Raw genomic sequence first — 26,599 nt, 5'->3', positions numbered from 1 at the left:
CATTATCTTCATCAGCACCTAGGACAAGTGCCTGGCATATACATTTCTTGAAGAAATGAATGAGTAATTCTTTTTATCGGTTCCTTCAGGTCTTGATTGTATTGATAGAAACATTTTACATGGAACCAATCTATTTCTTTCAAAAATTTTGATTCCTCTCAAGATAATATTTTCATTATTTGATGTAATAATTAAAATAACTCTGAAGAGTTCACAACAGTCTACAACGGACTTGAACATGGGTTGTTTCATTTGACCCTTACAGCTGATGTGTGGGGTAAAATTTGTGGAAGGCTGTGGTTGTTTCCCAGTATTCACACAGCTCTGAGGCATAATCATGATGTGAACTCAGGTCTTTCGACATCAAGTTCAGATGCCTCTGTTGTTGTGCTAAAACCAGAAAACCTGGTGGCATCGAGTCGATTCCCACTCAAGTGCCTCTGAAATGGCAAGTTCAGAGCGAACACTATTAAAGTTGCCACCTATACCTATAGGGTTGCTAGGAGTTGGAGGTAACTTGATGGCAGTGTTTTTTTTTTTTTGGTTTTATACCCTAGAAATTCCATCCCGTACCTAATGCATCTGATATCTCCTTCTGGTGTCTCAAGGGCAGTTCTGTTATTCATATTCTGTAATTCTGTTATTCATTTGTATTTTGCATACTGTGCACCCCGATGTTAAATGGAATGAATACATTAGGTCAGCCCAATAATGGGCCTGATTTCTATAATCCTGGATCATCATATTTTCCCATACCACTCATATGGTGTTTTACATTTTAAAATAATTATAAATGCAATTCAAGTTGTATTACAAGCTTTTACTTACTTGATTATCTGATATTGTCTGTGATACTGGGGTCATCTGCCTTTACTTTCTAAACACTTCTGTCCTTATTACCATTGAAATATGACACAATGACCTCTCATTTTTTGTAGTAAAGTTATGCCAGTAAAAACTAGTTGCCATGGAGTTGATTCCAACTCCAGGGGAACACCATGCGTGTCAGAGTCAACCATGGTCCACAGCGTTTTCAGTGGTTGATTTTTTCAGAAGTAGATTGTCAAGCCTTTCTTCTGAGACACCTCTGGGTGGACTCAAACCTCCAACCTTTCCTTTAGCAGTTGAGAGTGTTGATTGTTTGTACCACCCAGACACTCTAGTAAGTAAAGATATAATTAGTGTAGTCTTAAAAAAAAAAAAATTTTTTTTTTTTTACACAATGGGAGAGAATGGAGAGAAGATACCACCTGTTCTGAGATTTCAACAATTTTTTTTTTTCAATCTTATGGCTTTTTTTTTAATGTATAATTTTTATTGTGCTTTAAGTGAAAGTTTACAAATCAAGCCAGTCTCACACAAAAACCCATATACACCATGCTACACACTCCCAATTACTCTCCCCCTAATAAGACAGCCTGCTCTCTCCCTCCACTCTTTCTTTTCGTGTCCATTTCATCACCTTCTAACCCCCTCCACCCTCTCATTTCCCCTCCAGGCAGGAGACGCCAACATAGTCTCAAGTGTCCACCTGATCCAAGAAGCTCACTCCTCACCAGCATCCCTCTCCAACCCATTGTCCAGTCCAATCCATGTCTGAAGAGTTGGCTTCGAGAATGGTTCCTGTCCTGGGCAAACAGAAGGTCTGGGGGCCGTGACCACCGGGGTCCTTCTAGTCTCAGTCAGACCATTAAGTCTGGTCTTATGAGAATTTGGGGTCTGCATCCCACTGCTCTCCTTTTCCCTCAGGGGTTCTCTGTTGTGTTCCCTGTCAGGGCAGTCATTGGTTGTAGCCGGGCACCATCTAGTTCTTCTGGACTCAGGATAATTGTAGTCTCTGGTTCATGTGGCCCTTTCTGTCCCTTGGGCTTGTAATTGCCTTGTGTCCTTGGTGTTCTTCATTCTCCTTTGATCCAGGTGGGTTGAGACCAACTGATGCACCTTAGACGGCTGCTTGCTAGCGTTTAAGACCCCAGATGCCGCTCTTCAAAGTGGGATGCAGAATGTTTTCTTAATAGATTTTATTATGCCAATTGACTTAGATGTCCCCTGAAGCCATGGTCCCCAGACCCCTGCCCCTGCTATGCTGGCCTTCGAAGCATTCATTTTATTCAGGAAACTTCTTTGCTTTTGGTTTAGTCCAATTGTGCTGACCTCCCCTGTATTGTGTGCTGTCTTTCCCTTCACCTAAAGTAGTTCTTATCTACTATCTAATTAGTGAATGCCTCTCTCCCACCCTTCCTCCCACCCCCTTCTCGTAACCACAAAAGAATATTTTCTTCTGAGTTTAAACTATTTCTCAAGTTCATATAATAGTGGTCTTATACAATATTTGTCCTTTTGCAACTGACTAATTTCACTCAGCATAATGCCTAGATTTCCACAAATTTTGAGAAGAAAGCAGGTGGAGGAATGGTAACTGATTTAGCAGAATGGAGGAAGCTATTAAAGTGCCATCAAAAGGAGAAACTATTTGAAAAAAAAAAAAAAAAAAGTAGCCTGCACAGAACTTCTGAGGATTTTGGACTCTGGGACACCAGGCATGGTGAAAGGAATAGGAGAGCAGCAGCAGGGGTGGATTAACCAGTAAGCAAGGTACTCACAGGCTTAATTGTGTTTACTTATCAGTAGTGCACAATTTCACATGGGTTTCACCACATCTTTGAAAAATTGTGCACTACAGGTTAATCAATAAGCAAAAGTAAGCCCATGCATACCTTGCTTATGGGGTAATCTGTCCTTGGCTGCATGGATAGAAAGAAGGGGGTTAGTGAAAATTTAACCATCTTCCCCTGCCCTTGTTCCTGAGCATCTACAGCATGGTGATTACTTTACAGACCAGAGATTGAGGACTTTTTCTCTGGAACCTCAGATCATTTATTTATTTATGCAGTCAACAAATATTTATTGAGTGCCTTGTATGTTGTAGTCATTTCTGTAAAAATTGTGAATAAGGCAGACAAACTATACTATCACTCATCAAGCTTATCTTCTAGTGGAGAGAGAGCTCATAAACAAATAAATACTGTGGTTTTTAATGGGGGTAAATGCTAAGAGGTGATGCTGCTGTGGTGAGAGACCTTTTCCTAGCTTCATTCTCATCTTCGATCAGGGAGCAAAAATCTTTTCCAGGATCACCCTCCCTACCCCCAACAGATGTCTGCTTACATTTCATTGGCCTGTACTATCAAAGAGGAATGAGATAGCCATACCAGACCTATCCCCATGGTACACCTCAACGTAAAGAAAACAAAAATCCTCACAACTGGACCAATAAGCAACATCATGTTAAACAGAGAAAATACTGAAGTTGTCAAGGTTTTCATTTTACTTGGATCCATAATCAATGCCCAAGGAAGTGGTAGTCAAGAAATCAAATGCCATATTGTGTTGGGCAGAATTGCTGCAAAAGACCTCTTTAAAGTGTGAAAAAGCAAAGATGGCACTTTGAGGACTAAGGTGCACCTGATCTAAGCCATGGTAGTTTCAGTCACCTTATATGCATGTGAGAGCTGGTCGGCGAATAAAGAAGACCCAAGAAAAATTGATGCTATTGAATTATGGTGTTGGTGAAGAATATTGAATATACCATAGAATGCCAGAAGAATGAACAAATCTGTCTTGGAAGAAATACAGCCAGAATGCTTCTGAGATGCGAAGATGGCAAGACTTCTCACATACTTTGGATGTGTTATCAGGAGGGGCCAGTTACTGGACAAGGACATCATGCTTGGTAGAGGGTTGCAAAAAAGAGGAAGACCCTCCACGAGATGGATTGACACAGTTGCTGCAACAGTGGGTTCAAAACATAGCAATGATTGTGAGGATGGCACAGAACTTGGCAGTGTTTCCTTCTGTTGTACATAGAGTCGCTATGAGTTAGAACCCATTCGATGGCATGTAACAACAACAGCATCAAAGAGGAATGGAATAGCTATACCTGACTTAGCCCTAGCATGATTCATCCTGTAGCTGAGTTGTGTCCTCAGTAAATCAAGGTTCTTTTTTATCAAAGGGAGTTGTCAGGGGGCAGGAAGGAATGACTTCTATGGAATCAGCTGATGGTTTCTGCCACAAACTTAGATTGCTTGCAATTTTGAATCGTCCATGTGTTGGTTTCTCCAATTTTTCTTGAAAATCCAGAGTTTACTGTTGATCATATATCAATATGGATATATTTATTCTAAAACTATATGACTCTGGAAGCTTCATTAAGGAAGTAAAATGTAAAGCATTCAGAATGTGCACTGTTGTATTCATCTGCTGGGTATGCCATCATTTACTTATTCAATATAAAAATTTGTCCAAACTTGATATGCACCAAACCCTGGAGTAAAAACTTAAAGAAAAATAATTGCTAATTATAATTTTTTGAGCTCTTACTATGTGACTGGCACTGTTCTATTTTACATGTGTAATCACATTTAACTTTAATATCAATGCATGAGGAAGATACTACTATTTATGCCCATTTACCAGTTATAAAATTGAGGTTCAATAACTTGTCCAAAGTCAAGTAGGGATGGGAACCTAGAGGATATTGCTCTAAAGCCCATGCACATAACTGCTAAGTTGGACTACCAAGAAGTATAAATAGTATGTATTATGAGGTGTGCATGAGTCAGAATCAACTTGAAAGCAGCTAACAACCAACCAAACAACCAAAACCAAACCAAACCCATTGCTGTCGAGTCGATTCCGACTCATAGCCACCCTACAGGACAGAGTAGAACTGCCCCATAGAGTTTCCAGGTGCCTGTGGATTCAAACTGTGGACGTTTTGATTAGCAGGCATAATACTTAACCGCTGTGCCACCAAGGTTTCCCAACAAACAACAAGGGACTGTTATATGAATGGAGTAATAGATGATAATGTCGTTTTAAAAAAAAAAGTAAATAAGGCCTTGACTATCATTTTTTGTGATTATTAATTTCCCTGAAATATTGGTTTACATTGTTCATTTAATCAGTCTTTAAAGTTTAGGCATTAATCCAGATTTCTTTTTTTTTTTTTTTTTGTTAAAGTGCCTTCAAGTCGATTCCGTTTCATAGTGACCCTGTGTGCAACAGAACGAAACACTGCCAAGTCCTGTGCCATCCTCAAGATTGCTGTTATGCTTGAGCTCATTGTTGCAGCCACTGTGTCAATCCATCTCATTGAGGGTCTTCTTCTTTTTTGCTGACCTTTTACTTTACCAAGCATGATGTCCTTCTCCAGGGGCTGGTCCCTCCTGATAACATGTCCAAAGCATGTGAGACAAAGTCTTGCCATCCTTGCTTCTAAGGAGCATTCTGGCTGTATTTCTTCCAAGACAGATTTGTTCATTCTTCTGGCCTTCCATGGTATATTTGCTATTCTTCACCAATACCTAATTCAATGGTATCAGTTCTTCTTGGGTCTTCTTTATTCATTGTCCAGCTTTTGCGTGCATATGAGGTGGTGGAAAATACCATAGCTTGAATCAGGTGCACCTTAATCCTCAAAGTGACATCTTTAAACAGGTCTTTTGCAGTATATTTGCCTAATGGAGTGTGATGTTTGATTTCTTGACTGCTGCTTCCGAGGGTGTTGATTGTGGGCCCAAGCAAAATGAAATCCTTGACAACTTCAGTATTTTCTGTTTAACATAATGTTGCTTATTGGTTCAGTTGTGAGGATTTTTGTTTCCTTTATGTAGAGATATAATTCATACTGAAGGCTGTAGTCTTTGACCTTTGTCATTAAGTGCTTCAAGTCCTCTTTACTTTCAGCAAGAATGATTGAGTCATCTGCGTATCGCAGGTTATTAATGAGTCGTCCTTCAATCCTGATGCTGCATTCTTCTTCACATAGTCCGGCTTCTTGGATTATTTGCTCAGCATACAGATTGAATAAGTATGGTGAAAGGATACAGCCCTGACACACATCTTTCTTGACTTTACAAAACATCCCCTTGTTCAGTTTGAATAACTGCCTCTTGGTCTGTGTACAGATTCCTCATCAGCACCATCAAGTGTTCTGGAATTCCCATTCTCGTTTTGGAATTCCCATTCTTATTTTTTAGGATTTCTAAATTCAAGTTCTCCAAAACGTTTTAAATTATTTCAGGTGCTTAGGGAACTATCCTGATGATATAGTCCTCCTCCCCCTCCAATTAATAAAATGATTCTTCCTTCCATAATATTGTCAAAAAGCTTATGTGGAAGGTCCTATTGTTATCTCCATTCTGTTTAGAGAAGTGAGGCTAACTTTACCAAGGCCACATTAACTAAAAGTAGTAGGAAAAGAACTCGAACTCAGGTCTGCTGACTCAAAAGCCTGTACTGCATTTGTTACAAATCTGCCTAAGTTCAAATCCTGTCCCTACCACTTACTAACTGGGTGACTTTGAACAAGTTACTTAACCTTCCTGTGCTTCTGTTTCCTCGTTTGTAAAACACGTGTAAGAATAATTATGGGAGAGAATTAAATTAGATAATTTCCATAAAGTGCTTAGAACATGACCTGTTACACCATAGGTGCTCCAGAGAAATTATCTCCTACTGCTACCCACAGATTTCTTTCTTTTTCTTTCCCCTTCCAGTATACTAAGGAGCCCTGGTTGCAAAGTGGTTACTGAGTGCTTAGCTGCTAACTGAAGGGTGGGCGATTCGAACTCACCAGCCGTACTTTGGGAGACAGATGTGGCAATCTGCTTCAATAAATATTACAGCCTTGGAAACCCTATGAGCCAGTTCTACTCTGTCCTGTAGGGTTGCTATGCATTGGAATTGACTCAAAGGCAACGGGTTTGGTTTCATAGGTTCAGCGTACTAGATGGGTTTTATGTACTAAGGAGGAATTTTAGTTTTTTTATTCTAAGCTTTAGGACTCATTCATTTACCTTTAAGTATCTGCATGGCCAGCTGCTCCTTTTAGTCAAGATTGTGGTTTCCAGAGAATTTGGCTGCCTGCTGTTTTCCCATACAGATTAATTAAAGTGGTTAGTACTAAAAGTAGTAAAATTGCATCTCTTTTTGTAAAAACTGCTTGATGATGAAAACAATTACAGTGCAAAAAAAAAAAAAAACCCTATTGTCTTTTGAAACAATTATATTATAGGAATACTGAAAATAAAACTCAGAGAAGGCCCTTTAAGCCTGGAGAAATTCAATTATGAAATCATTTTAACTATGTTTAGAAACACTGAAGAATTTTATTCGTTTAAAAACAGCAATAAAAAGGACGATTAAAAAAAATTTCCATGGGAATATGACACACCTTTAAAAGAAGTAATCAGTTGCTATCTGAACTGGTTTTGAGAGTTAACATTGGTTAGTGAACCACTGAGAAATATTTAAGTGTAATGTTTAGTAGGGAAGTGAATTTTATTTCCTAAGGATGGCTGTGCTTCTGAAGATCAAGAATTAAGTTTTGATATTTGCTTTTTTTTTTTAAGGTAAGCAGGTGCGTAAATATATAACTCAAGAAACTAATCATAGGTATTCGTACTTTGTGTCATTCAAAGTGTAATTTAGCTTTTTCAGCTTCTGATTATAGAAAAATAAGCAAGAAGACGTCAGCAGAGGTGGTAAAGTTAAGGTATCTTTTTTTTTTTTTTAAAATGCTGGTGCCAGGCTAAATATATTTTCACTAGATCAGCAGTTCTTCAAGTGTTGTCTGAGGACCCTTGGTGGTCCCAGAGAACCTCTCGGGGGTCTGTGAGGTCAACCGTAATACTAAGATATCTTCACCTTTCTTACTCTTTCACTAGTGCACGGGGAGTTTTCTAGAGACTGTCTGATGTGCAATCCTATAAAACCTAGAGGAAGAAAGAACAGCTGGTTCAAGGGACAAAAAAAGTGATCGTATGGCAGAAACATAATGGGCAAGAAAAAGCGTGGTATGAGATAAGGTTTGAAAGGTTGGCGAGACCTAATCAAAGTAAGGGGTTTGGATGTTACCGTAAGTAGGATGGGAAGCGATGTCATTGCTCTGATGACTAATGGAATATGCTTTTGTGTATTCTTGTGTTTTAAACTTTTCTATTTTAACTTCTAATACAGTAAGTATCTATTGATCCAACCCACATAAACAAAGTCTTTTGGAGTCCTCAATGATTTTTCAGAGCATAGTGGGTCCCTGAGACCAAAAGTTTTGAGAAGCACTGCTCTAGAAGCTATAGCTTCTGGCCAATGAGGGAATTACCTTGCCAGTGCTGCTGATGACCAGCCACTTGAAGACAGGGAACCACACATGTGGCTGTAGAGGTTTATTTAATTTTCTATGTCAGCGTCATTACCTGATATATATCATATATTATTTGTTCATGTATTTTGTGTCATTCTGTCCTAGCAGAACATAAGCTCCATGAGGGTAAAGGCATCTTGACTGCTGAGTTCACTACTATATCCCCTGTGCTTACAGCAGTTCCTGGTATCCAGTAGGTCACCAGCCAAAACCAAAAAACCAAACCCATCTCCAGCATGTATTTATTGAATGGATGGATTTAAAACAAAAACACTGAAATAGTTATAAACTGTTTACTATGTGCTGACCCTGCTATGTGCATTATTTGTAATGTTATCAGCAACTCTATGTGGAAGGTACTGTTGTTATCTTTCTTCTTTCTAGAGAAGTGACCTTATAGGACAGAGTAGAGCTGTCCCACAGGGTTTCCAAGGCTGTAATCTTTAAGGAAGCAGACTGCCACGTCTTTTTCCTGTAGAGCGGCTGGTGGAACCACTGTGCTGCCAGGACTTCTTAGAGAAGTAAAGTAACTTCCAAGCTTACATAGCTTGTAAGTGGTAGAAGAAGGACTCACACACAGTCCTGCTGACCTCGTTGCCAGCTCTTTACTTGAACAGCTCTGCTATACTGGCTCCCACCTAGGCCCAGGTATGTACGAGGGGTGTGGCAGATACCACAAATCTAAAGAGTTTGGTTTAGAGAGGACAGCTTATTCAAGAAGAAAACAAGTTATTCATGTAGGCAATACCACCTTCTTATTCTTCTTGAATGAAGCAGGATCTCTTATCCGGAAGGTCAGGTCAGCAAAGAGACGCTGGAGAGTAGGATGACAAACTGAATCGAAGACAGAGGCAGGTCACTTTCTGACTTGTTTTACACTCTTTGCTTCAGAGGCAGGACTCCATGGTTACTAAGAGCAAATACTCAGAGCTCTCCTGTTGGGATTTCAACCCTAATTCTTCTACTCACTGGCCGTGTAACCTCTGGCAATTTCTTAAGCTTTCTCTGCCTTAGTTTTTTTCTCATGATGATGATATTCCCACCTACCTCTTGGGATTGTTTTTGATTAAATCAATTAATAATATATGTCAGGCCCTCGAAGCAGCACCTTGCACTTAGTAAGTTCTATGTAAGCCTATATGAGTGTGAGCTTTTTTTTTAATTGGTGATTGTTGGGGTCCACAAATGTTGATTGGGAGCAGAAGAAGGAATCCAGGTTCCCATGGAGTCATAGGCAGGGCTGTTAGGATGGTGTCGGAGAGTGGTTAGCAGGCAGGATCCGGAGCCAGGCTTTTGCTACTTCTTGGCTGCAGTGGTCTTGGGCAAGTTGGTTAACCTTTTTTTACCTCAGCTTTCTTATCTGTAAAATGGAGAAAATAATAGTGCTCACCTCACTGAATTAATAAAATAGTGAGATAATAAATATAAACCTCTTAGATAAGTGCCTGGAAGTACTCAACGTAGTTCATACCACATAATCAAATTATGCCTTCAGTGATTGGAGGACTGAGGTTTGTTCCAACCTTGAATATAAAGCAGAAGAGTGGGCAAAAATTTCAGGTATGTAAGACAACAGAAATAATAGAACTCCCACAATTTGTACACATATGGATTAGAAAGTGTACAAGGAAAACAAAACCCTGTGTATCAATTCATAAGAGGGAGGGGCATTGTTCTCCCTCAACAAATGGCTGCAGAGTGAACGGAGGAGGAGCAGGGCTCCACCACTGCTGTGAGCTGGAAGGTCAGTTCTTCAGTAGAAAGAATTTGATCTCTTCTTCCTCTTTTCCGTCCTTTCTTCCTTCCCTACCTTCTTCCTTCCTTTGTTCTTTTTCCCTCCGCCCCTGACAATATAGAAAAGTATGAAGACTACAGGACTGGCAACCTGGACACTTCGAATTTAGTCTTGGTCTGCCATAACCAGCATGTGACTTCAGACAGGCCATTGACTTTCCAGGAACTCAGTCTCCTCATTTGGAAATGAGAAGGCCAAATTAAAAAAAAAAAAAAAATTAAGTCCTTCCTAGGCTGATTCTGGGAACTCACTTAGGCTATCTAGAAATATTAGGACTGCCTGGAATGAAATTTGGAATCCAGATGGCCTAGCACTCATGTTTAGACCCACCCCTTCAGTAAGGCACTAGAATAAAACTCATAAGGAGACATCCGGATGTCCCCAGGAGCAAAGGTCCTCCCAATCCTCAGGCCTGGCAGTCATAGGAGGATGGCCTGGGGTAAGCCTTTGTGGTCCTAAATTAATACGTACTTAACAAGAGGTTGTTTATCTTGACATATTCATTGTTGCCTATGAAAAATGTCCTTGAGAGCTTCATTAATCTTCTTCAGCTCCTCATCAGTACTTCATCAGTAGTACTGTGCTATCATTCCTGTTATTCATCATGTTTTAAAATTAGCTTCCTAATTCTTTTAAGATTTCCAACTTCTCTGCCTTGAAATATGCACCCAGCCTGCACTCGGTTTTGTGTAGTCTTTGTACAGTATATAAATAACAAGGATAGATTGTTCCCATATCCTTGGCTTCATCATTAAATTAAGTGCATTTACTCATTGCTCTTATTTTTGCTTTTGGTGGTATAAACCTGAACTTTCACAAATAGGTTTGGTTTTAAATTCAGTGGACCATTCTCCACCTTCATTCACTTAGGTGCCAATAATATTTTAAACCTTTGAGTGGAGTGTGCACCTTTGTTAGTGACGGTATTTTTTTTCTATGCGGTTGTTGACTCCTTTTCTCTCTTTTATTAGCTTTTCTTTGTTTTTTACTCCCTACATGTGGTTATTCCCAAGATCATATCCTTAGCTCCCACTTTTTGTTTCTAAATAATTTTCTTCTTTAAAATTTTCTTTACTAACAGCTTTAAAAGTCTATGCAGATGACTTCCAAATCTTATGTTTTTATATTAATTTTATTTATCATCTGGTTACTTCCATGACTCACTAGACACTTCATGAGTACTTATTATGAATGGAGTGCTGTACTGGTGATGAGGATATAAAGATCGGTGACTTTCTCTGCCTTCAAGCACTTCTCATGGCATCCGGTTGAAGTGACAGAGTCAGATAATGCCAACCCAATATGACAAGTTTAATAGAATATTAAACAAACTGCTTTTGGAACATGGAGAAGTAAGCAGCTAATTCTCTGAGGTCTATTGAGGAAAGGCTTTCTGGAAGACAGGACATTGGAGGTGGGTCCTGAAGGTTAAGTAGGAGTTTGTGAGGTGTGGCATTTCCAAACTTCCTTTTGCTGTGTTTAATGTTATGCTGTCAACTCAAACTCAACATGTTGAAAGTCAGGTTCTTCATCTTTTTCCCTAAATTACTGCACCCACCTGACTTTCCTATTTCATTATTCCTCCAATCATCCAGTGATTACATTTTAGCCATTTTTGTCTCTTTTCTCTCTATTGCCCTGCTGTCAGGCATGAAGTCTTCTGCATTCTTCCTTTATCTTTTCATTCAGTCATTCCCACTGCCCCAGTGAGTTCATACTCTGCCACCTCCCTCCTGGGTCATTGCAGTGGACTCTTTGCCGGCTGACCTGCCTGAGGTTACTCTTCCGATTTGTCTGTCTTGTACATCATGGCTACATTAATCTTACTTAATGCCACTTTGATTTTGTTACTCACCTATTCAGAAATCATAGCATACTGACATTTGTTCAGTGCTTAGACAGTTTGTGAAGTGCTTTCTATACATTATCTCATTTAATTCTCCAAACACATTTGTGAAATAAATACTGTACTTTCCTGAATGGCCCCTAAACTACTTACACTCCATTAGTCTGTGAGCACCTGGAGAACAGGCATGACATTTGGTTAATCTCAGTATCCTCAGTGCCTAGCAGAGCGTTGGTCAAAAATGATGACCAATAAATATTGTCTTACGTGTTTGTCCCGTCTTAGGATTGTCCCCTGTCTTAGTCACAATTCTCTAGAGAAATAGAATCAGTGAGATATGTGTACCTGTATCTGTCAATCTGTCCATTTATCTATCTATCTGTCATCTATCTATCTACCTATGTATGTGTATATGTATCTATCTAATCACCTTTGGAGAGAGAGGGAGAAAGAGATTTACTTCAAGGAACTTGCTGATGTGATTGTGGGGAATGGCAAGTCCAAAATCCATAGGCAAGGCAGCAGGCTAGAGACCCTTAAGCTCCGAAGGTCAGGTGACAGGAAGAGGGAAGAATGAAGAGTTCTGAAAAAATGTCTATTTATAGTCTGAAGGCAAAACACACCCTAGGAAAACTCCCTTTAGTTCTTAAGGCCTTGAACTAATTGGTTGTGGCCCACTCATACTGTGGGAGGTAATGTCATTTCCTTAAGGTCAACTGATTTAATTACATGTAACTACAGCCAGTAGACTAGCGCTTAATTGAACAACCAGGCTCCGTAGCCTAGCCAAATTGACAGATTAACCATTGCATTTCCCCTCTGGTGTCTGTACTGAATGAAAAATTATTTGATGAGAAGTCATCAAAATTTGAGTCATAAAAAGACAGCTTTTCCCAATATTTCATGTACCGATACTATTTTTCCACGCTGCTCAGCAAAGAATCATCTCTTTTTGCCGTGATTGCTGCTGTTGCTGAACAGCTCTTTAACCTCAATTTGCCTGATGGATTCTTAACATTCGGTGTTATGTGGACACAGAACCACTCTTAGAGGTGGCTTTCCTTGTTCAGCCTAAGACCCTGTGCACAGGATAATCTGTTTGTATTATTCTCTCTAAGATTACACTCAATATAATTTCCTTGCATGGATGTAAGTGGGAAACCCTGGTGGTGTAGTGGTTAAGTACCACGGCTGCTAACCAAAAGATCAGCAGTCTGAATCCACCAACTGCTCCCTGGGAACTCTATGGGGCGGTTCTACTCTATTCTATAGGGTCACTCTGAGTCGGAATCGACTAGAGTGCAGTGGGTTTTCAGGGAGAGGATTTAAGTGATGCCACGTGATGCAGTGGTTACGAGCTCGGCTGCTAACCAAAAGATCAGCAGTTCAAATCCACCAGCTGCTCCTTGGAAATCCTCTGGGGCAGTTCTACTCTGTCCTATAGGGTCACTATGAGTCAGAATCGAGTTGATGGCAGTGGGTTTGGTTTTATAGACCTCGTTGTTGTTGTTAGTTATTGTCAAGTTGTTCTGACTCATAGCGATTCCACGTGGGCAGAGTGGAACTGCTCTGTAGGGTTTTCAAGGCTGTGGCCTTTCAGAGGCAGATCGCCGGCCCCATCTTCTGAGATATAGACCTAGAGAGTCTATTTAAATGCTGTTGTCTTTCATGTTTACTTAAAAATTTGTAGGTTTTGTGGTTTATTAATCTGGATGTCTTGACTCCTGAGTTTACATGAAAACTGATTGTAGAAGGGATAATATAAAACACACTTAAAAATATCATTGAAGTAAAAGAATTTATATCTGAGTGAGATCTTGAAAATCATAAACCTAGTGACAGAGTAGGAAGGATCTGACTGCTTTTGTCTGGCATGGAGCAATTTTTATGAACAGCAAACGACTTTGTTGTTGTTATTCACATGGATCCATAGAACATAACCTGTCCTGCATTTTAAAACACAATTCGCTAACATGAAGAATATGATGAATCAGCAGAGCATTTAGACATATGCTTAACTTTGCAATAACAATTAACGTTCTTTCCCAGAGAAAATGTTTTGAAAAAGTTAGACTTTCTTTCCAAAAGTCCCTGCTGCCATCTGCTGGTCTTTATTATTCAGCAGCAAACTTCTAAATGGAGAATGGATGACATGGTTCAATAAAATGTTATTTTCAGGAAAAAAAAAATTCTTTTGTAATTTTATTATGTTTTGAAAGTAGAAGTAAATAGTGAAATGGTATTATTTTACGAATAGACAACTTAGAAAAATGCCTTTTGATAGAATCTTGGAGGTAAATATAAAATAGAATGTACCTTGGGTCTCAGAAAGTTCCTGTCTTCCCTATGGAGAATACACTTCTGTGGGTGAAATCGGGTTGTATGAAACTGAGGTAGATTTAAGTCAAGCAGCCTCCAAACTCAGGTGTTCTGTGAGTGCAGGAGGGAGTCGTTAGTCTGGATAGTGGTGGGTGGTGGGTACTGGATGACTGGAGATGGGTAGGTAAGGCCTTCTCAACTGTGAGTTCTCAAACTTTACCAGAAAATCAGGTGTTGTTAAGGTGCTTCCAAGTCAAGGTGACCCTGTGTGTATCAGAGTAGAACTCTGCTCCATAGGGTTTTCAACGGCTTATTTTTTTGGAAGTAGATTGCCAGTGCTTTCTTCTGAGATATCTTTGGATGGCCTTGAACCTCCAAACTTTTGTTTGTACTACCTAGGGTCTCCTCAACCTACAGCTACACCACAATCGCCTCATCCGGTGATGTGCTGGCAAATATCCAACAGCTGGCTCACTGGGAAAAGGCTCTGATTTCTAGCATTTGCTGATTTCCATGTTGTAAATACTCCCACTACAGTTTATTTCAAACTAGCAACATGTTGTCACTAAATGTGGAGTTTTGAATCACACCACTATATAGCATTTCCACCATTCACCTAGATAGATGCAAATAACTTTAGGATCATAGATAGTAGTAAAATAGTTAGGAAGTAATGAATTTTAATTATTATCTCTGTTTTTAAATATGGAGCCCTGGTGGCACAGTGGTTGAGAGCTATGGCTGCTAACCAAAAGATCGGCAGCTTGAATAGAATACACCAGCTGCTCCTTGAAAACCTTATGGGGCAGTTCTACTGTTTTATAGGGTTGCTATGAGTTGGAATCAACTCGATGGCATTTTTTTTTTTAATGTAACTTATTTACTCAAAAGCTTATATAATTGAAATTTTTAATAAGGGTTATGTTTGACAACCAGCCTATGAAATTTTGGGACATTTAATAGTTGGTTTTCCAGAGCAGGTAGGAGCTGGCTCCAGCATCCAAACCAAAAAAAAACCCAACCCACTGCCATCTAGTCGATTCAGACTCATAGCGACCCTATAGGACAGAATAGAACTGCACCGTAGAGTTTCCAAGGATAGCCTGGTGGTTTCGAACTGCCGACCTCTTGGTTAGCAGCCATAGCACTTAACCACTACGCCACCAGGGTTTCTGGCACCAGCGTACCACTGGCTAAATCCCCAAAGTGTCTGGGGTGGGTTCAGTGGGTCTAGGGTGGGGCCTGAGAATTTGCATCTCTAACAAGTTCCCAGGTGATGCTGATGCAGCTATTCCATAGACCATACTTTGAGAACCACTGCATTAGAGCAGAACAATAAAAAGTGTGTTAGTGTTGAGTTTGAGTGGGTTAGGGAAGGCTTCTACCAGAAGATGACATTTGGGGGTTTAGGGAAGGCTTCAATGAGAAGATTACATTTGGGCAGGTTAGGGAAGGCTTCAATGAGAAGATGCCATTTGAGCTGAGCCCTGAACCATGAAAGAAACTTCAGCCTTAGAAAAGCTGAAATCAAGAGTGTTGTCTTAGGGCTCTCTAGAAAAACAGAACCAGTAGCATGTATGTATACATGGAGAAGGACATCATGCTTGGTAGATAGCGAAAAAGAGGAAGACCCTCAACAAGATGGATTGACAACAATGGACTCAAGCATAACAACAATTGTGAGGATGGCACAAGACTAGGTAGTATTTTGTTCTGTTGTACATAGGGTCTCTGTGACTCAGAATTGACTCAACAGCACCTATCTATCTGCCTATCTACCTATCATCTACCTACCTCCCTACCTACCTATCATCTATCTGTCTGTGTCTGTCTGTCTGTCTATCTAATCTGTCTGTCTGTCTATCTATCTAATCTATCTAATCGTCTTCAGAGAGAGAGAGAGATTGATTTACTTAAAGGAATTGACCATGGAATTATGGGGCCTGGCAAGGTCAAAATTCATAGCCAATGCAGTAAGCTGGAGAATCCTGCAGTTTTGCATCCTCAGCTCTATAGGTCGGGCTATGGAGACAGTGCGGAGTAGAGAGAGAAAAAAAGAGATAGCAAATTCTGCCAAAATATCTGTTTGTAGCCTGGAATAAATACACATCCTAAGGAGATTCCTTTTCAATCGATTGATTGATTGTATTACATTAGATGACATTATGGAAGATGATTATATTATGTTACATTGTGAAATAACAACTAGTCTAGCGTTTGGCCAGCCTGCTGGGAACCATAGCCTAGCCAAACTGACACATAAAATTAACCATCACAAGCACCGTGGAAGTCTTGTCTTGGATAAGAGCAGGGCTATTTCATCCATTGTAATGTAACAGCAGAATACAGATGCAGGCAGTTATTATGAAAATGAGCAAATTCTTGTAGGATTGCTGGATATTCTTCATATGGAATGAGGCAGGTTCCTCAGCCTTTGAGGGGGGGAGGGGTGTTGGGATAGGGAGAAAGATATCCCAAGGAAGGATATTTAGAATTTCTGGGCAACGTTAAGTGGCCATTTGAGATTTTTGGTTATGAATTTAAAGTAAGAGCAGGTGGCAAGGTTTTGGAATTTTCTCTGGCAACACTGAGTTGCCAGAGTGCTGGTGCAGAGGAGGTACATGGTTGGGGGCCTGAGGTTGGTTGGATGATAATGATGGAGAAAGAGATCTGTGCAGTCTTTCCGAGTGTTTGCAAGGCACTGATTAAAATGGTGAAATGTGGAAGCTGAGCTGTCTAAGGATTTGAGGACATGGGATGACTTCGATTCTGGATAGTGGAAAAGTAGGAGCTTTACTGATTGGAATGCTGAATAAATTGTTGGATGCTTGAAATATTTGCTTTATAAAACCCAGGTTGATTTTTTCTGACTTTAGCCAGTTGTGGAATATTTATTTTGTTGAGGTAATATTCAATTACTATGCTATCATAATTTTCCTTTCTTGAAGTTGAAATAAAGATAGTGATAGTAAATTGTTTCACAGCATCTTAATGTCAAATAATATATAAAATAGGGGGTGGGACTTGTGTGAGTGAGCACTGGCATTAGTGCCAGACAGCTGGATTTCTGTTTCAGATCATTCATTTACCAGCTGTGTAGCCTGAGGCACAGTAAAAGGTCTCTCTGAGCCTCAGTTTTCTCATCAGTGAAATGGGCTGGATAGCTTGTACATTGAAATGTTTTAAGGGTTGGAGATCATGTGTATAAGTTGCCTGGCACAGTGCCTGGCACTTAGGAAATGGCAGCTTTGTTCTTATTCCAGTATCATGGAATACAAATACTTAGGGAAGAGTTTTAGATTGTTCCTCTGAAATACCCTACCTAAATTGAGATGGAATGTGTTGGTTTATGTCAATCGGAGGTGTATATAAGGAATGTGAGAAAACTGATGCATCAGTAATTTATTCCTTCTCTGGTGATTAGGGAAGAACAGACTCTTACCCAAATGACCAGGAGGATTAATGGCAGCTGAATGGGAGAGGGACTTTTTCCCTGAAGTTCTCAGTTAGCATAAATGAATAGCTTCTCTTTGTCCAAATTGATATCTCTCTCTGTTCTGCATTGGCCTCACGGCACTAAATGCTAATCTAAGTTCATTTTCATAATCTTTCTTCATCAACTCATTTCTCTCTACTGCCTTTTTAATCAGGAGGCTTAGAAACAAGTCACAAACCTTAAAGGAGAAATCGAATGTGAGAGCTCTTTGAGCTAAAAATATGCAAATTAAAACAAGAGTGAGATACCCTTTTTATGTCTCCAACTGGCAAAGTGAATGAAAATGGTAATACTCAATAGGGTGGAATGTGCAGCGAATCCTCACTTGAAGGATTGTAAATTGGTACACTGAAACCATTTGATAATACAATAAGAGTCATAAAAAGCCGAAGTATTTTGACACAACAATTTCATGTCTAAGCATATATTCTAAGGAGATGGTGAAACAGTATTAGACAAAGATCTAGGAACAAATGTGTTCATTACAGAGAAGGGATAAACTGAAAATAGTAATAGAAGAATGGTTTAAAAATGGGGCAAAGCCATACGATGGCAAATACTATAAAAAAAAAAAAAAAAACCCAAGAATGAATTTTTTGAAAAGGATTAAAACATTGAATGTTTTGCCTGATCCCAATTCTATCAATAATAAGCACAGAAAATTTTATTGGAAAAATCTATCAATATGTTAAAAAAATATTAGCTATCGTTATTTTAGTGTGGCAGAATTTTCAGATTAAAAAACAACAAAAAAAAAAACCTCTCTGCATTTTCCAGATACTCTATGATAACATGTTGTTTTCATATCAAAAGCAAAACATTACATTTAAAAGAATCTTGATCTTATTAGGAAGAAAAAAAAAAAGATATGATACTAGATTCTTCCACATTCCACCCTCTTACTCTTTCCTTCCAACAATTGGTTTCTGCCATTCCTTCTCAGCCGAAATTGCTCTTTTGGAGGTTATTGGTGCTGAAAATTGTCAACTGCCCGGGACCTCTTCTTAGCCCACAGCTACATCATGTTACACAATTGATCACCCCATAATTCCTGTTTTTAATAACAGGTTTACTGAGATGTAATTCACATATGATAAAATTCACCCTTTAAAAATGTATGATCATCCACCCTCTTATCCTTGGAACCCTCCTTTTTTAACATCTAAGGCTGTGTCTTAGTCATCCAGTGCTGCTGTAACAAATACCACAAGTGGATGGCTTTAACAAAGAAAAAATTTATTCTCTCACAGTCTATTAGGCTACAAGTTCAAAATCAGATCAGCTCCAGGGTAAGACTTTCTCTGTTGACTCTGGAGGAGGTCCTCATCATCAGTCTTCTCTTGGTCTGGGAGCATCTCTGTGCAAGAACCCCAGGTCCAAAGGACACGCTGTGCTCCTAGCACTGCTTTCTTACTCTCTGCTTGCTTCCCTTTCCCTTTTTCTTTTATAAGATAAAAGGTGGTGCAGGCCACACTCCAGGGAAACTCCCTTTACATTGGCTCAGGGATGTGACCTTAGTAAGGATGTTACAATCCCACCCTAATCCTATTTAACATAAAATTATAATCACAAAATGGAGGACAACCACACAATACTGGAAATCATGGCCTAACCAAGTTGACACATATTTTGGGGGGACATAATTCAGTCCATGACAGACTGTGTCCTACCCTGGTTTATTAGTTCATTTAAAAAAAAAGGTCAGTGGATGCCAATATGTGCCAGGCTCTAGTTCTTCTCCTAAAAACTCTCTGTCTTTTTAGTCTCCTTTGCTAGGTCTTCTTCCTAATATCAACATTGTTCAGGTTCTTTTCCCTCCCTCAGCACTGTTCCCACTAGCTTGTCCATATAGATGGCTCTCAGTTCACCTCAGCCCAGTATATCCCAGAATCTGTTCACCTACATATACCATTAATACATGTATCATTGATACATATAGCGCATGTACCATTAATGCTTGAAAACTCCTGGATCCACAGCTGAATTCATCATTCCACGGCCTCTGTCATACAGCTTCATTCCTGGCCCCCCATCTGTTTTCCTAAGCTTATTAATGGTGACACAATCCTCCAAGTCAACCAGGATGGAAGTTTGAGAGATGCATTTAATTCCTGCTGTTTTCTCTTACCACCTTGTCTATTCAGTCATCAAGTCTTGTTGATTTTTAAGCCTCTTGATTTTATTTCCACCACCAGTGCCCTGGTTTTGCCATTATTACCTCAGCTCTTCGCAAATGGATAACATGGTAGTCTTTGGGTATCTTGTCTCTGTTCTCATTGTTGCCAGGGTCATTTTCCTAATGGTCAGTCTTTAATCAGTTTTTTGCTCCAAAGCCTTTCTACAGAATAAGGTCAAAGTCCTTGGCTTAGTAATCAAAGACATGTGTGATCTGGCCCTAACCTACTTTTCCAGGCCTATGTATCTGTATAGAACCTTATGACATTCCTGTAATCGACTACATTTGAGAATTTGTGATCCCTGCATATACTCCTTAACTTATCTATGATGGTGCATTTATTTCCATTGTTCGTTTTCTCCCCCATCTCTCCTAATAAAAATATAGGCCATCTTTTACCATTTCAAATGACCCAGCTTCTAGGAAGTCCTCTGTCATTTCTCTAACCGTAAGTAAACTTTCCCACCTTTGCATTCCATAGCCATTTGTCTGAAACCTTTGAGCACTTACCACACTCTGTAAGGCTTTTGCAATTTGTTTTTGTCTGTCTCCCACTTATTGTGGCCTTACTTATTGTAAGGCCAGTGGCTGTGCCTCGTTTATCTTTGTATAATTCATGACACTAGCATAAGGCTGTATGCAAAATGGGCACTTAATAAATATATTTAGAATTGAAAAATAAGTTTAAAAGTACCATTTTCAGAACCTCTGTATCCTGAGTTGCCAACATACTGATATTTCATCTTTAATTTTGTTTCTAATACACAATATTCAGGGTTCCCACAGACCGGCAGAGTACCCCTACCTTCTTGTCACTCTGTCATCGCTCTACTACTACCACCAGTTGCTGTCAAATTGACTCCAACTCATGGCGACCCCATGTGTCCGAGTAGAACCATGCTTCATTGGGTTTTTTTTTTTTTTTGCCGTCAATAAGAAATTTACTTGTTTTAAAAAAATCCAAATGCTGGCATTGTCCAGGAAAATTTAACAGGTTTATTTATAATTGTTATAAAGTTGAACTGCTGAAACTTGTTCACTGAAACCTTTTGACTTGCATTAATGCTTTATGTCCCTGCATTTATATTAAAAATTCACACACAAATGAAAATGGAAAACTGCCAATACCTGATTTCTTTCCCCTATTTTTCCATTCGCAATCATATACTTAGGTACCTTTTAACCCCATGGAAAAAAAATATCTAACATTCAGAACTACCAGTAACAGGAAGAAGAGAATTTTTTTTTTTTTTAAAAGAATGAAATGTTTCCCGTCATAGTATATTCTTAAGCACGTTCTCCACGTATGCAGTGTGCTAGCTGGATATCTTTTGGCATGATTGTTACACGTTTGGCATGGATAGCACACAGGTTGGTGTCTTCAAAAAGGCCAACCAGATAGGCCTCACTTGCCTCCTGCAAAACACCAATAGCTGCGCTCTGGAAACGCAGATCTGTTTTGAAGTCCTGAGCAATTTCTCGCACCAGACGTTGGAAGGGAAGTTTGCGAATCAGAAGTTCAGTGGACTTCTGATAACGTCTGATTTCCTGCAGTGCCCCAGTACCAGGCCTGTAACGATGAGGTTTCTTCACCCCTCCAGTAGAGGGCGCACTCTTGCGAGCGGCTTTTGTTGCCAGTTGTTTCCTGGGTGCTTTACCACCGGTTGATTTGCGGGCAGTCTACTTTGTGCGAGCCATGGTATAGAGACCTCCTCACTTACCCCCCTTCTTCGGCTGGAGCTAGGCGAGCGAGAGGCGGCGCTGGCGTTAGAGAGCGACGGCAGCGCCGTAGCGGCTGCGAACACAATTCTCCATAGGGTTTTCAATGACTGACTTTTTGGAAGTAGATTGCCAGGCCTTTCTTCAGAGGCACCTCTGCTGGACTAAAACTACGAACCTTTGGGTTGGCAGCCAAGCACATTAACCATTTGCGCCAGCCAGTGAGTACTCATTCTGAGGTCTAGGCGGCTGAAGCTCATGGTTTTTCTACTAGAGTTCAAATGATGGGGAAAGAAGCAGTCCACCTGGTCATCAAGCTTTGTCTCTACCCCATTCCTGACTCCATTCCTTCCGTGGTATCAGGTAGGTTGACTCCCCTTCAGAGAAGCCTCATCTTTTGCTTTGCCAGGGGGTGATTTGACCACTTGGTGAGCAGAAGTGGTAAAGAACTGTGCTCTGCCCTGTGACCACAAAGATGCTTTATTTCCCGGGACTTCCACATGGTAGCAACCCCAGCAGGTAGAAAACAGATCAGTCCATGTGCTCTGAAAGGCTCTTGTAACTCCAAAGTTTACGAAAGAAACTCATATATTTGAAACTCTATTCCTACTACTGTGCTATCTTACTACCTGAGTCTTTTAGTGCTGCTATCACAGAAATGCCACAAGTGGATGGTTTCAACAAATGAAAGCTTATTCTCTCTCAGTTTAGTAGGCTCGAAGTCCAAATTCAGGGCATCAGCTCCAGAGGAAGTCTTTCTCTCTCTGTTGGCTCTGGAGGAAGGTCCTTGTCATCAGTCTTCCCCTGGACTGGAAGCTTCTGAATGCAGGGACCCTGGGTCCCAAGTTTGTGCTCTTCTCCTGGCACTACTTTGTTGATGATAAGAGGTCCCCAGGTCTCTCTGCTCGCTTCTCTCTTTTATATCTCAAAAGAGATTGGCTAAGAACATGATCTAATCTTTCAGATTGAGTTCTGCCTCATTAACATAACTGCCACTAATCCTATCTCATCACATCATAGAGATAGGATTTACAACACATAGGAAAATCACATCAGATGACAAAATGGTGGACAATGACACAATACTGGGAATCATGGCCTAGCCAAGTTGACATAATTTGGGGGGATACAATTCAATCCACAACACCTACTGATTTCTTTTAATATTATCGTCCAGTTAGGCTAATCCACAAGTATCAAGAGGACTTTTAACTTGACTGCTTTATAGTACTTGAGGGAATTTTAAATCTAAAAATCTTAGCAGGAAATCTGTCATTCAGTAGAACTGCCTACATTTAATTAGCCTAGTTAATAGATCTAAGTACTGACTAATTACCATCATGTTTCTAGAATATAGTCTGTTAAAAGACACACTTCTGCTCTCATTTTATTTTCATTCAGTTTGTTTTTGAGAACCTTCCATCATATGCTGCCTCACAGTTCAGTGTTCCCTTCCTGTCCTCCTGGGTCGAATTTATTTGAGTTTAGTAATGACATTTTGGTTTCTCTTTTTCTACTTATATATCCCTGCCAGTATCAGTGAAAGTGCTTATTCACTGAATCTTATTAGAGCAAAAATTTTGTTTAAAGAGGAAGAATTTTTTAATATGACGAAAAAGGATTCAGAATAAACATAAGAGCACAAAGAGATTGCCTTGTTATTTATTCTTGGCTCATTTGGCTCTAAGTTAATTAGAAATTTGAAAAGATGCATAAAACTAAATGGAATGAATAAGTTTATTAAGCTGTCTTGATAACTGTGTGGGTTAAAATTAAGGGAATGAATTGTAACATCAGTTGGAAGTGGAGAGGGTATGGTAATGGACTAGAAGAAGCCTTTTTTTTTTTTCTTTCTTTTTCTGTGAGCTCTTAAGTTGCCACTGATAATATAAGTGATATAAGAATAGCCATAGGGATGTCTAAGAGGGAGCCTAAATGAGAGGTATTACAGGCCAGCAAAGTCATAGACCACTAGACATCCACCTCATTAATCCCTGCATCATGATGTTCTTTTAAAGGCCTTTTTGTTTTAATACAGATGAAATCAAGCATACTGGACAATGTATAGAAACCTCATGTTTTTTTGTTTTTGCTGCCTAACCATGTAAGACCCGGCTTCAGAAAGCAGAATAGAGAATACAGTAACAGTAATTCTTCCCATGGCCAAAATTCAAGTATCTGGCACTTTTCCTAGTCATGACACATCTGAGAACCAGGAAGTCATTAAAGTAGACTTCTCAGTAGCCACAAGAAGTATCACAAAGTCAATATGCAAAATCTTTGCTCCCCAAAGTGTCCCTTCTCCTGCTGCCTGCGTTCTCTGACTGTGGACACCATTTATGGAAGCTCAGCATCTGGTTTCCAGGACGAGGGAGCAGTATTCTGTAGGCAGTAACAATGATAGCCACATGAGTGACAGTGACAGTTTGGACACGAGAAGATGAGAGAGAGCTAAAAATCAGGAACAAGAGTTATAAGAACACAGTCATCTGTGTCCACATAATGTAAAATCAACCAGCAGACCATATGTTATAATGGAAATAATTATAAATATCTAGCAATATTTGAACACCTGCTACATACTAAGTGCTTTACATGCATTATCTCTTACCTTCGAAGTAATAGGATGAGATGACTATCCATATTTTATAGATAAGAGGCTCAGAGATGTTATATAACTTGCCCAAGGGCAAGAAAGTAAGTAGAGAAGCCAAATTCAAACCCAGCTGGGTGTAGAATTGAGGGTGCATTAGGAAGAGGTGAGAAAGTAGGCCATTCTTTGTTGGGGAGATTCCTATGGTCAAAATTTTGATCTTAAGCACCCCACTTTCTGTTATCCTTCAAGTTTACCTACTCACATATTCCCATTCCAACAATTCTTGGAGGCTTCCATTAACTCCTTTGGCATGGACCTCCAATCCATCACTTTTCGTTACCTTATTACTCTCTCTGTTGTTGTTAGTTGCCATCAAGTCCGTTTTTGACTCATAGCAACCCCATATAACAGAGGAGAACTGCCCCATAAAGTTTTTAGGCTGTAATCTTTACAGAAGTAGATTGCCAAGTCTTTCTACACAGAGTCTCTGGGTGGGTTTAAACCATCAGCCTTTCCATTAGCAGCCAAGCAGTTAACCGTTGCACCACCAGGACTCCAGCTCTCCTTATTCAACTTAAATGGTCCAGCCCACTGTTAAAATCGTTTCCTTCAGAATGCCCTTAACAGTCTTATCATCTTTATTATACTCCCTTGCCAGAGACCTTGCCCAGGCTTAGCCTAGTTGTTTACCTGGCTGGGCCTGCCCTTGAACAGTTTCTAGAGAAAAGATACAATTGGATGATCTCACTTGATAATCAACACAGCAAACCACAATTGGACACTCAGTATTTCCTGACATTCTACTGTAGGTGTTCACTTGTTCATGCTATAAAATGATTGTTTCATACTTTCCTTCAAACCCAGTTTCATATGATGATGTTGCCTCATACTTCATTGAGAATACAGAAGTGAGCAGGAACTCTCTCTACTTCCATCTTTCCACTCTACCAACCCAATTTCCTGCTAACCCATGCTTTCTGCCTTCCTTCCTTTTATAAAACTGAAGTATCTCTAATATCAAAGGCTCAACCCCTCCATTATTCTCAGGGTCCCAACCTCTCTTGCCACCTCAAACTCTTTGTACCTATAATTATCCTTCTATTCTAAATGATGGATTACTTTCTCTCTGCTCAGTCATCCCTATCCACATGTAAAGATATCTCCTATCTTTAAAACAAAATATAACAGCCCTACTTGTCTTCTATCTTTTTGTAATTATCGCTGTCCACTTTATAGAAAAACATTTCTTTTGTCCACTTTATAGGAAAGCTTCATGAAATAGTTTCCTATAATCAATGTCTTCATACCTCATATGGTTTTCTCAACTTACTGCCTATCAAGCTGCCCTCCTTACCACTTCGCTAAACAACTCTTATCAAAGTAATCACTGATTACTTCATGCTGCCAAACTTAATAGTCACCTTTTTCTTTTCCTATCTTTCTTGACCTTCAAGAACATTTGACAGAGTTGACCATTACTCCTTGTCAGAACTTTTTGATTTCCATGACGCTGCCCATTCCATTTTTCTCCTTCTTCACTGACTACTACTTCTTAGTATTCTATTCTCTTTCTTTTTCCCTGCTGAACTTGGAGAGTCCCATGGGTGAGCTCTTGGCCACCTTCTCTTGTCTACCTATATTTTTCATTGGTCATCTCATCCAGCCCCACAGTTTTAAATACTATCTCTATGCCGATGATTCCACCCCCAATCTCTACCTCCAAGCATGATCATGCCCCAGAACTCCAGACTTAAATGTTTAATGCTCTACTAGACATTTCCATTTAAGTTGAAAGCCTTCCTTCTCCAACTTAATGTGGACAAAACAGACCTTAAAAGCCTGTTTGCCTCACAGTATCTGAGTCAATGCTGCCACTACCTACACAGTTGAACTAAAAATCTAGGGGTTATCTTTCTTTTTTATCATCCTTAATATATAATCCAAATCAAGTCCTATTAAATCTGTATCTTAAAAAATCCTGGATCTGACTTCTTAATGCCATCTCCAAGTCATGATTATCTCCTGCCTGCCATAGTCTCCTAGCTGGTCTTACTGCTTTAACTATTGGTCTGTTTACAATCTGTGCTTCTCACAGCAGCCAGAGTGACCTTTACAAAACACAAATCTGATGATTATGTCAATTCTTTATTTAAAGCCCTGGTGGCACAATGGATAAGAGCTGGGCTGCTGACCAAAAGGTCGGCAGTTTAATTCTACTAGCTGCTCCTTGGGAACCCTATGGGGCAGTTCTACTCTGTCCTATAGGGTCACTTTGAGTCGGAATTGTCTTGTTGGCACATAACAACAACACTAGCTTCCCATCCTACTTACAGTAAAATCCTTACTCTTTATTTTCATCAGGCCCTGCCAACCTTTCAGACTTGATCTTCTACTGTCTTCCTTCTTGTCCATTAAGTTTCTGCCACACAGTCACATTTTTGTT

General features: G+C 39.7%; 1 protein-coding gene and 1 pseudogene across 2 annotated transcripts in view; one reads left to right on the top strand and one right to left on the bottom strand.

The window, feature by feature from the left end:
* RCAN2 (regulator of calcineurin 2) overlaps positions 1-26,599 on the top strand; it is a 345,573-nt gene that overhangs the window by 83,754 nt on the left and 235,220 nt on the right. The window lies entirely within an intron of this gene.
* LOC100654169 (histone H3.3A-like) lies at positions 20,752-21,539 on the bottom strand (annotated as a pseudogene).

Source organism: Loxodonta africana, chromosome 1 (assembly GCF_030014295.1).
Source record: "Loxodonta africana isolate mLoxAfr1 chromosome 1, mLoxAfr1.hap2, whole genome shotgun sequence".
NCBI lineage: Eukaryota > Metazoa > Chordata > Mammalia > Proboscidea > Elephantidae > Loxodonta > Loxodonta africana.
Note: the sequence above shows the minus strand (reverse complement) of the source record. Positions and strands in the feature narration are given on the sequence as shown.